Source organism: Ursus maritimus, unplaced genomic scaffold (assembly GCF_017311325.1).
Source record: "Ursus maritimus isolate PB19 unplaced genomic scaffold, ASM1731132v1 scaffold_14, whole genome shotgun sequence".
Lineage (NCBI taxonomy): Eukaryota > Metazoa > Chordata > Mammalia > Carnivora > Ursidae > Ursus > Ursus maritimus.
Window position 1 is genome coordinate 31415389 of NW_024423786.1, and position 14051 is coordinate 31429439.

A 14051-nucleotide genomic window follows, 5' to 3' on the forward strand; every position below is an offset into this window, starting at 1 on the left:
TTTCAAAACTGTTTTGACTATTGTAGGTGTTTTGCATTTCCATATAAATTTTAGAATCTGCTTCTCAACTTATGCAAAAAGCCACCAGACTTTTGGTAAGGATTACACTGAACCTATAGCTCAATTAGTGGAGAATTTCCATCTTAACCATACTGAATCTTCCAATCCATGAACATGGAATGACCTTCTATTAATTTGGATCTTTAATTGTTCTCAATAAAATTTTTAAATTTTCAGTGTAATAGTCTCATATTTCTTTTGTTAAACTTATTCCAAAAGTACTCAATTCTTTTTTAATATAATTCAATTAGCCAGCATAGTACATCATTAGTTTCAGATGTACAATTCATCAGTTGCATATTCTTTTTGATGCTATTCTGAATAGAATAATATTTTCTATTTTCTGATTTATCATTGTATAGAAATAAAATTGAGTTTTTTTTCAACTGGCACATATAACTTTGCATTTTTTTGTTTTATAGGTATATAATTCATATGCCATAAAATCTATCCTTTTAAAATGTATACTCCTGTGATTTTCAGTATATTCACAGAGCTGTACAATCATCATCACTATCTAATTCCAGAATACTTTCATCACCCCAAAAAGAAACTTTGTGGGTGTTAGCAGTCATTCCTCATTTCCCCTTATCCCCAGCCTCCAGCAATCACTAATTTTTGTCTCTACAGATTTGTCTGTCCTAGGTATTTCATATAAATGGAATCATAAAATATGCAGCTTTTTGTGTCTAGCTTCTTTTACTTAATGTTTTCAAAGTTCATCCATGTTGTACTATATACCGCTATTATTTGGTTTGTTTCCACTTTTTGAGTATTATAAATAATACATGAACATTCATGTACAAGTTTTCATGTGGATATATGCTCTCATTTCTCTTGGGACTATACCTATGAGTGGAAAAACTAGGTCATATGGTAACTCTACATTTAATTTCTAGAGGAACTGCCGAACTGTTTTTCAAAAGCTGCACCATTTGACATTCCCATCATCTGTGTATGAGGGTTGCAATTTCTCCGCATCCTCACCAACATTTGTCTTTTTAAAATTACAGCCATTTTAGTGGGCGTGAAGTGGTACATCATCATGGGTTTGATTTTTCTCCAGCAGCTAAGGATGTTGAACATCTTTTCATATGCATATTGGACATTTGTATATCTTATTTGAAGAAATGTTATTCGAATCCTTTGCTCATTTTAAAAATGGGTTATGTATCTTTTAATTATTGATTAGTGATAGTGTTTTAAACATGCCGAATACAAGTCTTTTATCAGATAAATATTTTGTAAGTATTTTCTCCCATTCTTTTCATTTTTCATTTTCCTGATTATGTTCTTTGAAGCAGAATTTTTTTTTCACTTTGATGGTCTAATTATCTATTTCCTTTTGTGGCTTGTACTTTTGGTGATGTATCTAACCAACCATTGCTTAGTCCAAGGTCATGATGATTTACACATATGATTTCTTCCAAAAGTTTTGTAGTTTTAGCCATTACATTTAGGTCTTTGAGCCAATGTGAGTTAATCTTTGAATATGGGGTGAGATAAGGGATACATATTCTTTAGCATGTGGATATTCCCAGAACCATTTGTTCAAAAGATTATTCTTTCCCTATTGAATGATCTTCGCACCATCATAATCAATATCATAAGTCTTAAATAATAAAACATCAAGTTATGTCATAATGGTAATTGTATATCCATTTGCTTCTGATAGCTAAAAGTCTTTAAGTTATCTTTTCATATTACAATACTACTTGAAAAGAATTTCAGAAGCAGTTTCCATTTTAGAGTATCTTAATAATCAGTTTGATGCAGTTATAGTCTGCTTGAAAAAAACTTCTTTGTCAGAGTTCTATTTATTTCAGAAGAATATGATACTAGATTTTTATAAATTAGAACGTTTTCTGCTGCAGGTAAGAGAAACCTCGATCACACTGGCTTAAATAAAAATATATGTCATTATCTCATATAAAAGGAAGTTCAGAGATAGTACAGGCCCCTGAGATAGTTGATTCAGTAGCACACTGAGAAAGGTAGATAGCATCTAGGGAAGCACATTCTCCAGTGCTCTCTTCAGATGTATCCAGGAAGGATGATGAAAAGTAAGGTAAGCAGACAGCCATGAGGAAAAAACGTACTGAGAAGCTAGTCCCAGGAAGCAGAAACAGTAACCAATGGGATAGTCCTCACCCCTAGGGTAAGAGGCTCTTGTGAAGCCTGTAGGATTTCAGACTATAATGACAAAACTAATGACTACTATGTCTCCCATTATTCCCCTTTCAGGAATGGGAATACTTATTGCAGGACCCATCCACGTTCCATCTTTGTTCGTATTTAAGGAGAGTAGAAAATTTGCCTTTTTAGGTTCACAAGTCCCCGAAGTAAGAGGTGTCACATCCATGCTTTATAGGGAAACTATCATAATATCTTGAATTTTGAGCCTTATACTGTGATTGGATGGCACTATTGAGTTGTCTACCTTGTGTATAGAATATTTTACATGCAAAAGGGAAGGAAATGGGGGCGCCTGGTTAGTGCAGTCGTTAAGCATCTGCCTTCGGCTCAGGGCGTGATCCCGGCGCTCTGGGATCGAGCCCCACATCAGGCTCCTCCGCTGGGAGCCTGTTTCTTCCTCTCCCACTCCCCCTGCTTGTGTTCCCTCTCTCACTGGCTGTCTCTCTGTCAAATAAATAAATAAAATCTTTAAAAAAAAAGGGGGGGGGAATGAATATTTGTGACCAAGAGGGTAAAGTATGGTAAATTATATTCTATTATTGTTCAAAATACTTGGTACTTCTTCATGACTTCAGGCTTTGCCATATGATTTCCTTTGGCCAATAAAATATGAGAAGGCAGATATGCCACTTCCAAGTAGAAGTTTTAAGAGCCATTGTTTGATTCTACTACATTCTTCATTTCCTTTCACCATACGACTGGCAATGTTCCAGGTAGAGGCTGTTCCCTCACATGGGTTCCAGAATGAAGACAACATCAAACTGAGTTACAGCTGACCAATGGGAGATGTATTAAAAGACCAGGAAATAAACCTTTGTTGTTTCAAGCTTCTGAGATTTGAGGATTGTTTTGTTATGGCAGGATAGCCTCAGCTGATGAAAACAAAGACTATTTTACAATTATTTCAGAACTTCTGATTCATTAAATACCTCTAAGGAGGCCATAACATACAAAGGAAAACTGTGCTTTGAAAGACTTAATTCCAAATTCTAAAAAATTAGAAAAAAATACTTCTTGTAAGACAAGGCCTGGCATAACTCTTATCTAACAATCTAAATCTATATAAATTTCTATCAACTTTCCTACTTAATTATCTGTAAAGTTCTAACATCTGATATATGACGCTATTATCCCAATATTCAACTAGAAAACTTGCTGTTTCCAATATATCAAACATTTAAAATTTGTATAATATACAAGACTTGTATACTACACTTATTCATATTTATATAAGTTCTCCCAAATTAAAATGATTCGTTACAGAAAAAAAGCCAAAATGCATCTGTGGGGTTTATTAAATGGAAATGATTCTTAATATCATACATTGAATACTTTTTATATACCTAAGAATCTTTTTTTTTTTTTTAAGATTTATTTATTTATTTATTTATTTATTTATTTATTTGACAGAGAGCGAGAGACAGCTAGCCAGCTAGCGAGAGAGGGAACACAAGCAAGGGGAATGGGAGAGGAAGAAGCAGGATCCCAGCAGAGCAGGGAGCCTGACACAAGGCTTAATCCCAGCACTCTGGGATCACGCCCTGAGCCCAAGGCAGACACTTAAGGACTGAACCACCCAGGCGCCCCTATATATACCAAAGAATCTTCTAAATTAGAGCCATTCAGTTCTCAGCATGTTGCAGCTAAATTCCAACTATTTGAAGTAAAGAGGGACAAGTTACCTATAACAATCTACATTTTGGTTGACGATGGCAACACCAGGAAGTGGTTTGTTAGAGCAGTAATATCATATTTATTGGTATATTTCAATCTGAAATAAAAATTAAAGTGTGTAAATTTTGTATTTTATTAGGTTAACCTTACTTATGACAATACCTACATATTCTTACATATTAAAAAGTTCACCTAAGATTTATACGTTACAGTTTTAAAGAAAATCATAATTCCAATACTGGTTCTACTATTTATTAACAGGACTGCTTTCCAGCAAACCAAGGAACAATTTCCAAAACAAGCAAATAAACAGAAAACAAAGCTGCTAAAGTCCCTTTGCAGAATTATATTTTTCTATTTAGTGTTTACATTTGAGCTTACAGGTATTAAAAGGAATATTATTGTGAAAAATACAAGGATTGGAAAAAGCCCAAACAAGCCAACCAAGGAGATAAACAAATGGGACAAAGAGGTGGGGAGAGAAAACTAAAAAGCTGAACAATTCGGTAAGTATTAAGTAACTTAATTCTAATCCCATATCAGGAGAGTACCAGATTCCCTAAGCAATATAACACAGAGATTAAATTTTTGTTCTACAGAAATGAGTCCCATTTTCAATAGAACTGTTTTATTATCTAAATATAGCTATAATTAATTTTAATTTAGCTAAGTGCATTATCCATGATTATCCATTTGAAAGATTATCTTTAGCAATCTGTCAGGCCAAAAAAGAAAGTATAGGATTGGGAAGAGACCAAAGACAGCAGCGGAGGACAGTACCAAAGCTTGTGCACTTCCTACCATGCGCCCCAGCAAATACAGCATGGCATCTCTCAAACTTCTTCAGATCTGAATGATAGAATATCTTTTAAATAATCCTGCTTTGTAATTTTAAATACACAAAATAAAGCGAGTGGATGACAGCTACACAAAAAGAGATTATGATTTTGTTTAGAGTAAATATATTTTGATATTCTACATATTATATGTAAATGGTACATCTTTTATTCTATAGTTTCATCCCCATGCTCATATCCACATTTACAAATTTCATTCACACTACAAGAGATGTCATATCCTCTCAGAAAAACTAATTAATATCTCCTATTAAAATACCTTATGGTATTTTTCAGAAGAGCAGTACAGGTAGCATAGCATAGGCTTACCCTTTACTGTGTTAACTTTGAGCAAGTTGTTTATCCTCTCTGCCCTACTCTGTTTATTTGTAAAATAGGGATTAAAATAAAACTACTTCTTAGGGGTGCTTGGGTGGCTCAGTCAGTTAAGTGTCTGCTTTCAGCTCAGGTCATGATCCAGGTCCTGGGATCAAGTTCCACATTGGACTCCTTCCTCAGATGGGAGTCTGCTTCTCAAACTCTCCTTCTGCCTACCACTCCCCCGCTTGTGCTGTCAAATAAATTAATAAAATCTTAAAAAAAAAAACAACAACCCAAAAACTACCTCTTAGGATGGTTGTGAGGATTACAAGAAAGAATACACACAAAATACTTGGAATAGGACCTGACACACACTAAATTCTCAGTTAATTTTAGCTCTTTTGATTATATAGAAAGCAGAGGATAAACTGCATTGTTTACGGTCATATTCCATATCTAACACAGTGCCTGGCACCTAGTAGCTCTCAACTATCCAATTCTCAATGAATAAAAAACTCGGCCTTGAGAAGTACTTCCAATCAGAGAGAAGGAAGAGCCAGCACAGGAGTTTTCAAGGTGGAGGTGAGCAATAAGTTGTTTTTCTTAAAGAATTTTTATTTATTTATTTGACACAGAGAGAGAGAGCCCAGGCAGGCAGAGTAACAGGGAGAGGGAGAAGCAGGCTCCCTGCTAAGCAGGGAGCCAGATGTGGGGCCTGGGATCATGACCTAGCCAAAGGCTGTCACTTAACCAACTGAGCCACCCAGGCACCCAGAGCAATAAATTTTTAAAACTGAAGGACATTCAAACAATGTGGGGACTGGGGGAAAAAGGCACGGGGTCCTATGGTCGGTGCATTAAAGTAACTTGTTTTCCCTGGGGATTATACTAGGGATTTTATTAGGAAAATGGGTTATAGTAATAAAATACAACCAGATCCCAAATCTCTGGTTAAATTTGGTTAATTAATATAATTTTTATATTAAGGAAGAATAGCAAATTTACACAATCATAAAGTGTTGTTGTATAATAAATATGGCTAGTATATACTTTAGATAAACCTGAAGACCATTTTAAAAATACTTTCACAAGACCATTCACAAAAAGTTTGTAAAACTTCCTAGTCTTTTCAAAAAAGTTTGTCTTAACCAAATTATCAATGAAGAAAACTTTATCCTGTATGTTTGCTTTGAACTTTTCTCTGTTTTTTCAAGAGCTTTTCAATTGATGTACTTAAAGACTATCATTATGTTAAAAAAAAAAAAGACTATCATTATGTATACATGTGTACATATGCATTATGCATGCACTATAACCACACACGGCAGTCTGTGCACAGTAAAAAACATCTTTTCTCTCACAAACACAAAAAGACATTAGATATCAGAAGACCATGCAGGATGAGCATCTTGGAGTCCTTTCTACTGCTTTTTGCTCTCTTACTATCTTTGTTGTGGCCTTTCCTACCCCTCTGAACACCCTGAAGCTCCATTCTAGAAGAGTGGCTTAAGTACAATGAGTAGTCATTCTAAATCTACCCACGCCTCCATCCTGATAGTCACGGCAGGTCCTTTCCCTGTGTTAACAGAAGGGAGGTGGAAGTTCTTTAGATTGGATCTTCTAGGAGACAAACCTTTCTTTTCATATTATCAACTATATACCCATCACTTAATTTCAATGAATATGCTAAAAAACATATCTGACTCCTATGGGATGAGAAAGGGTAATAAGAAGAAAATCCCATCCTGCAGCACATAGTTTTGTTAGTGAAATAAAGCTAGTAAGAGGATACCTGAGTAGAATTGGAGCCCAGATGCTTTTGGTCAGTGGAGTTAGACAACATCCCTTTCCACGCATGTCAATTTGGATTAGGATTAGATGTTTGTGTATACTGAAGCAGAATAAATTACCTTATGCATGTATCCATTTGCATCCTGTGATTTGCACTGGGGCTAAAGCCTTCTGGGAAAAAATATTTGAACTCTATCCACTATTGAGGTTGAGATATACCTAACTGAGAGAATTAGAGGCCCTAATGAAAGTTGGATTTTAGTAGGGGATGTGCCAGAAGAGGATCCACCCAGGGAAGAATATACAATGAGTTAGACCACTAACAACAGCCAAAATGGTAGCAGGATATTGGTTATAGATAAAACAAATTGCCAAACTGTCCCAACCCAACCAGCCCAGTGGAATTAGTCTATGGGTGGGTGGGGGTCGGGGAGGATATTTGTGTGAATTTTTAAAATTAGAGCACTTTAGCACTCAGTCAACTTCACGTGGAGCCCTCCTGACCCCCAACACCTTTTCTTACCTTGAAAAAATATCTTTGCCTGGTGAATAGATGAAGAAATATACCAGAAAACCAGCCACCAACAGTAATGGTGACAAGCAGTTTAAGTGGTACTCAGGACAAAAGAATGTAGGTAGTTCAGTAATAGTACAGAAATAGTTCTACTTGAAGTCTTGGCTTCAAAGTTAGGGCTTGACTAGCTTCAGCATTTGAGCAAAAAAAATCATCATTGCTAACCACTGGACACTGGGGCCCGAGTAACTTTCCAGAAGACTCCCCTACCTTTAATCCTGGCCGTTGAATGAAATTTCTACAAGCTTTCTGTCTGCTTCCTAAGAATGAAAACACAGAATTCTAGATTTACCGGTGTTAATGCCCAATAGCTAAAGAACATCAGGAACATAACAGTAATTGAAGAAGTTCCCTTATTGCAAAAAGGGAAAAAACAACACCATTGGGGACCCATGGGCATCTCAATAAGAGGATGTCAAAATTTATTTTAGAAATTGGGCTATGTTAGCTGACATGGGGGAAAGTTGAGAGAAGCAGGGCTTTACTTGGGATCAGATCCTGTCAGGAAGCAGGGGTAATTCAGCAGTTGGGAATATTAATAAATCTTATCTATACAAGAGGAGGAATCAAGTAAAGCTTAGCTGTAAGTGGCACAGAAAGAGCAGTAACTCATATTAGCCAGGACAAAGAAATGTTTGGTTATCTCCATAGTTTGGACAATGTTCATGTTTTTGTCTGTGTTCAGATGGTTGTGGAGTGGTCTTGTTTCTGGATTGATCCATCACAGTTACAGAGTAGCCTTGTCTGATACTGGTATTCTGTGAAATTATTCAAGCATAAGGACCCAACAAGGCCTACCTGTGAGTGGTGGGCCAGCTCCCAGATGTCTCTTTCTTACTGGTGACAATATTAGCTAACATAGCTACAGTCTAATTTCAACAGCTTCAAACATGACAGATATTCAGTGGCAATAGTGGCAACCGAGTTGAATCCTTCATAAAAATGTTGGGCCTAAGAAACAGTGCAGCAGTAACTCCTAGACACATATATCCCCCTAAAGATCCTGGAAAATACATGATCATCTAATAACATATTGGATTTCCTGTGCTGGTAGGGTCTTAGAGAATCGAAGAGTTAATGTGAAATTAAATGGGTAGTAACCCCTATGATATTTGGATTAAATATATGTACATTGAATCATTTAAAGAATATTTGAGAAACTTTTATATTAAATTCATTATACTTTGAATAAAAAATGTTTGTCTGTAATTTCTACAAAATCACCATATATATATGACAACACTACAGTGGACATCTGCTTTTGGCTACCCAACATCTATCTTCCCCCTTTCTTATAAGAGGACCCAGAGTTTCCTTTGGAAATAATCCCTCCACATTCCCAGTCTGAGTTTGGGGGAACTCCATTCCAAGTCAGTCAATATATCTCATTTCCTTAGTTGCAGTGATTAGTTTAAAGACACAGTCCAGGCTTAAGCCAATTAAGAATGCATATTTATCTGACCACTGTGGTTGGCAGATAGTCATATGATTCCAGTTGATGCAAAAGAAAGGTGAACTTAAGGACTTTGGCTCAAAATGCTCTACTTTGATATTAGGATATAAGATTGAGAAAGCTGCAGGCATTTTGTGAGCCCAAGGACAGCCAGCCTAGGGATTGAGCTAACTTAGAAGAAAGACTGTAGATAAAAAATCTGGCAATGCTTTTTGAGCTCTGGATACAGCTGGATCTACTCTGGGTAGCTAAGTTACATAAACCAAATCAACCACTTATTGTTTGAGCCAGTTTCCATTTAGTGTTCAATCATTTTAAACAAAAAGAGTACTGATAGAACAAATGTGCAAATTAGTAACTTTTGATTTGGGAAATGCACTCACATAAAACAAAATTCCTATTATACAAAATAGTAATGTAATACCAAAATAATAACATGATCACCAAATCAGTTCAAACACCTTCAAGATCTCAAACTTGGATACCATAATCTGGTTTTTGTTTTTTTTTAACATTATGATTTGACTCATAAGTAAAACCACCTTCATGAAAGGGTACTGATGCAATTTTCCTCTCCAATGCTAACAATTCTTTTTTTTTTTTAAGATTTTATTTATTCATTTGACGGAGAGATGGAGAGAGAGCGAGCATATGTATAAGCAGGGGGAGCAGCAGAGGGAGAGGGAGAGGGAGAGGGAGAGGGAGAGAAGCAGGCTCTCTACTGAGTAGGGAACCCGATGCGGGGCTCAATCCCAAGACCGTAGGATCACGACCTGAGCCTAAGACAAATGCTTAACCAACTGAGCCACCCAGGCAACCAGAATAGTGACTAAATTCTTATAAAAGTAAACCATAATCTGTTTTATAAAACTGTAAAAAAGGCGATTTTAAACTGTGAATTTTTAAAATTTTTTGACAAAGCATGAAAAAGGTGAGTTTCCTGAGATAATTTATAATAACAAATTTTATCCTCTGTCCTTTGATTTTCAGATTAACTTGCTGCATAATTTTGACCCTTTGTAAGTTTTTGCACTAAGCTTTTCCTTTTTGCTTTCAATTGTAAATTTCCCTATAGTTTCATAGAACTATGTCAGAAGAACGTCTGTTTTAAAGATCACCACATAAACATTCCTACTCATAATACTTGAACAAAAAAAGCCATTAGCAGTATATATAAGGTTTTTAATACTCAACAAAAAAAGCCATTAGCAGTATATATAAAGTTTTTAATACTCAACTAAACCACATTAACTTAAGGCTCTCACACACAAAAAAATTATTTTGCTTTTGTTCCTACTGGTGGAAAGGTCTATTATAATTGAAACCTTCAAAAGAGTCTGCACACTAAAATTTTATTCTAGAATATAAAATTAAATTTCAAATAATCAAGGAAAATGTAATTTAAGAGTCTACATGCTAGCTTCTCTATGAATTATACATTCTCTTCCATTAAAATGGATCATACAGGAGAGTGCCTGGGTGGCTCAGTCAGTTAAGCAAACGACTCTTGATTTCAGCTCAGGTCATGATCTCAGGGTCAAGAGATCAAGCCGGGTATCAGGCTCTGGGCTCAGCGGGCAGTCTGTTTGAGACTGTCTCTCTCCCTCTGTCCCTGCCCACCCTGTACACTCGCAAGGGCACACTCTCTCACTCTCCACAAAATAAATCTAAAATAAAATAAAATAATAAAGTAAAATAAAATAAAATGGATCCTAAGCATAATCTTTCCATCTGTGTGCTAAGTCTCATTTACTGCTTCCTTTTCAGGGTTCTCCCTGTGATTATCTCTCTTGTCTCTATCTTCAAAATCCAAGTCTCTCCCATTAGAAACAAATAATAATTTAAAAGTCTGTAAACTGCCTAACACTAGCTATTGAAGTTTCTATACTCCATTTCACTATCAAATTTCTTGGGGTCACCACTTTTCTTGCCAATCGCTCCTCAGTCTACTGGAATCTGGCTTCTACATGAACGGCTCCAACAAAGTAATCTTGTAGAGGTCACTGCTGATCTCCATGTTACTCTACAAGCCTTATCCTATTGGACACCTTAGAAGCACAGGCATTTGCTGACCTATCCCTTTCTTGAAAGACCTTTACACCGTGGCACAAGAGTCACCAGATGCACATGGTCCTTCTCCTACTTTTTTGACTGTTCATTTTGAACCTTTACCCATTTCTTACACGGCATTTCTGCCCAAGCTTTCTTTCCTTCTTACTCTAGAGTCTCTGTGGTTTTTCTACTCCACTATCTCAGTGTCTTTAATTACCATCTGTATTTTGGTAACTCCTAATTCTATATGTCTACCCCAAATGTCCAAGTGGGGCTTTAGAACCATATACCCAAATGCCTATACAATAGCTCAAATTATATGTCCCACAGGCACCTAAATTTAGTCCATCTGGATTTAATTCACCCAGTTATCTGACCAATAAGCTGACAGGATCCTTAAATCCTCCCTTTTCCTTATCTCTCACATCCACGCAACCACCAAGCAGGGCTTTGTCTTAACAGCAATAAGAAATCACTAAAGAGCATTTAAGCAGTGAAGAGAAAGACCGTATTTGTACAGTAGAAAGATTTCTCTACCATATAATGGAGGATGAAGTGGAGTTAATCAAATATCAGAAATTATTTTGACCTGAACTGTGGTAGAAAACATGAGGGAAATGATACTTTAATGAATGGGATGTGCCAGATGCAAAAACAAACACACTGAGGAAGAGTGTTTTTTCTTTAAACCAAGTGTTAAACTAAACATATTAAAAATAAAAAATATTTCTTCCTGTTACATCATCCCTTCAGAAAATCTGCTCCCTTAACAGCACTATTTTCCCTGTCCTCAGCTGATTGGATCACCTGTGGATACGTAACTTCAGAAAAACCTTACCACGAGGGTGCCTGGGTGGATCACTGGGTTAAGCAGCCCAACTCTTGGTTTCAGCTCAGGTCATTATCTCATGGATTGTGGGACTGAGTCCTTCATAGCAGCAGGCTCCTCACTCACTGGAGAGTCTGCTTGAAAGATTCTCTTCCTCTGCCCCTTCTCCCCTGATCGTTGCCCCAGCTCACCTGGCTCCTGCTCTCTCTAAAAATAAATAAACCTTTAAAAACAAAAGAACAAAAAAACACCTTTCATAGACTAGGTTAAGCCAATTAAGACCTTCTCTACTAGGTGCACGGAATGAGGATAGATAATCTGTACCGGATTCTTACACTAATTTGTTTATTCTGTTTGAAACAACAATGCTTACATTTGATGAGAAATTTTTGAGTACTATAAACCTAAATAAAAATCTCAAAGAAAATATAATATCAGGAAATGTGAAACAATCTAAAAAGTTAATACTTTTTAATCAAAAAATTGACTTTTTATAAATCCTACAAAAATAATTTTTAAAAATTAGACAAAGATTTGAAAAGGGACAATGATGTTCACTACTGGGTTATTTACAAAAGCAAAAATTTTAAATAGCAAAAAGCTGGAATAACTACATGTTGAACAATAGAAGACTGCTTAAGGATATACATAAACAGGGGCGCCTGGGTGGCTCAGTTAAGCGTCTGCCTTCGGCCCAGGGCGTGATCCCAGGGTCTTGGGATCAAGCCCCACATCGGGCTCCCTGCTCCACTGGGAAGACTGCTTCTTCCTCTCCCACTCCCCCTGCTGTGTTCCCTCTCTCGCTGGCTGTCTCTCTCCCTGTCAAATAAATAAAATCTTAAAAAAAGAAAAAAAAAGATACACATAAAACATTAACAATATTTATTTGTGTAGTGAAATTATAATGATTTTCCTTTTGCATTTTTCAAGTTTTTTGAACTAAGTATATATGCCTTTTGTAATCAGAAACAAAAAATATCAATAGAAAATTCTACTCACCACTTTAATTAACCAACTAATCAATCTCAACATCACAATAATGGAACAAGTATATTATTTATCTCCAAAAGGTATGCATTATATCACTTACGTAGTGATTTTTGCCCTAAATGTTTAGATTAGTCATGAGAAAACAATTAGACAAGCCCATACGGCAGGACATTCTACAAAACAACTGGCGTGAACTATTCAAAATGCCAATATCTTGAAATACTTCAATTGTTCTATATTAAAGGAGAATATAATTACAACTAAATTCAAAGTATGATCGTTGATTGATCCTGTGTGGAAAAAAACAATTGTTAGAACTGGGGAAATCTGAATATAGACTATATCAAAACATATTGTTCAATATTAAATTTCTTGAATGTGATAATGATATTGAGGTATAGTATACATGTAGTGTTCCGGTATAAAATGGTATGAGGAGATTATCCTGGTTCCTAGGAGATACATGCTATTATGCTATGTATTTAGCAGTAAAATGTTATGATACCTGCACTTTAACTTTAAATAGTTCAGCTTAAATAGACATGCCTGGGCATGCACACACATGCATCCACACACACATGTACAATTATTAATACCAGCATTTGTCAAGTTGTTTCTAAGGAGCCTTTTTTTTAGACATTTTTTCCTTATTAGCTCCCCTCCCCCCATAAATTTTTTTTAATTGTGGTAAAAAGGAATAATATAAAATTTGCCATCTTAAACATTTTTAATGTTTCAGTATTATTAAGTATATTCATACTGTTGTGCAATCGATCTCCAGAACTTTTTTATCTTGCAAAACTGAAACTCTATACCCATTAAACAACAACTTCCCACTTCTCCCCAGTCCACCTATTCCTTGGCAACCAGCATTCTACTTTCTGATTCTATGATTTTGATTGCTCTATATACTTTATAGGTGGAATCATATAGTATTTGTGTGTGTGTGCGTGTGTGTGATTTGCTTATTTCACTTAGCATAATATCCTCAAGGTTCATCCATGTTGTGGCATATGTCAGAATTTCCTTCTTTTTTAAGGCTGAATAATATTCCATTGACTGTATAGAACACATTTTGTTTATCCATTCAGCCATCCATGAACACGGGTTGCTTCCACTTTTAAATGTTGTGAATAATGTTGTTAAAAACATGTGTGTACAAATATCTCTTCAAGACTTTGCTTTCAATTTTTTTGGATATATACTCAGAAGTGAATCATATGGTAATTCTATACTAACTTTGAAGAACTGAAACAGTTTTCCATAGCTGCTACA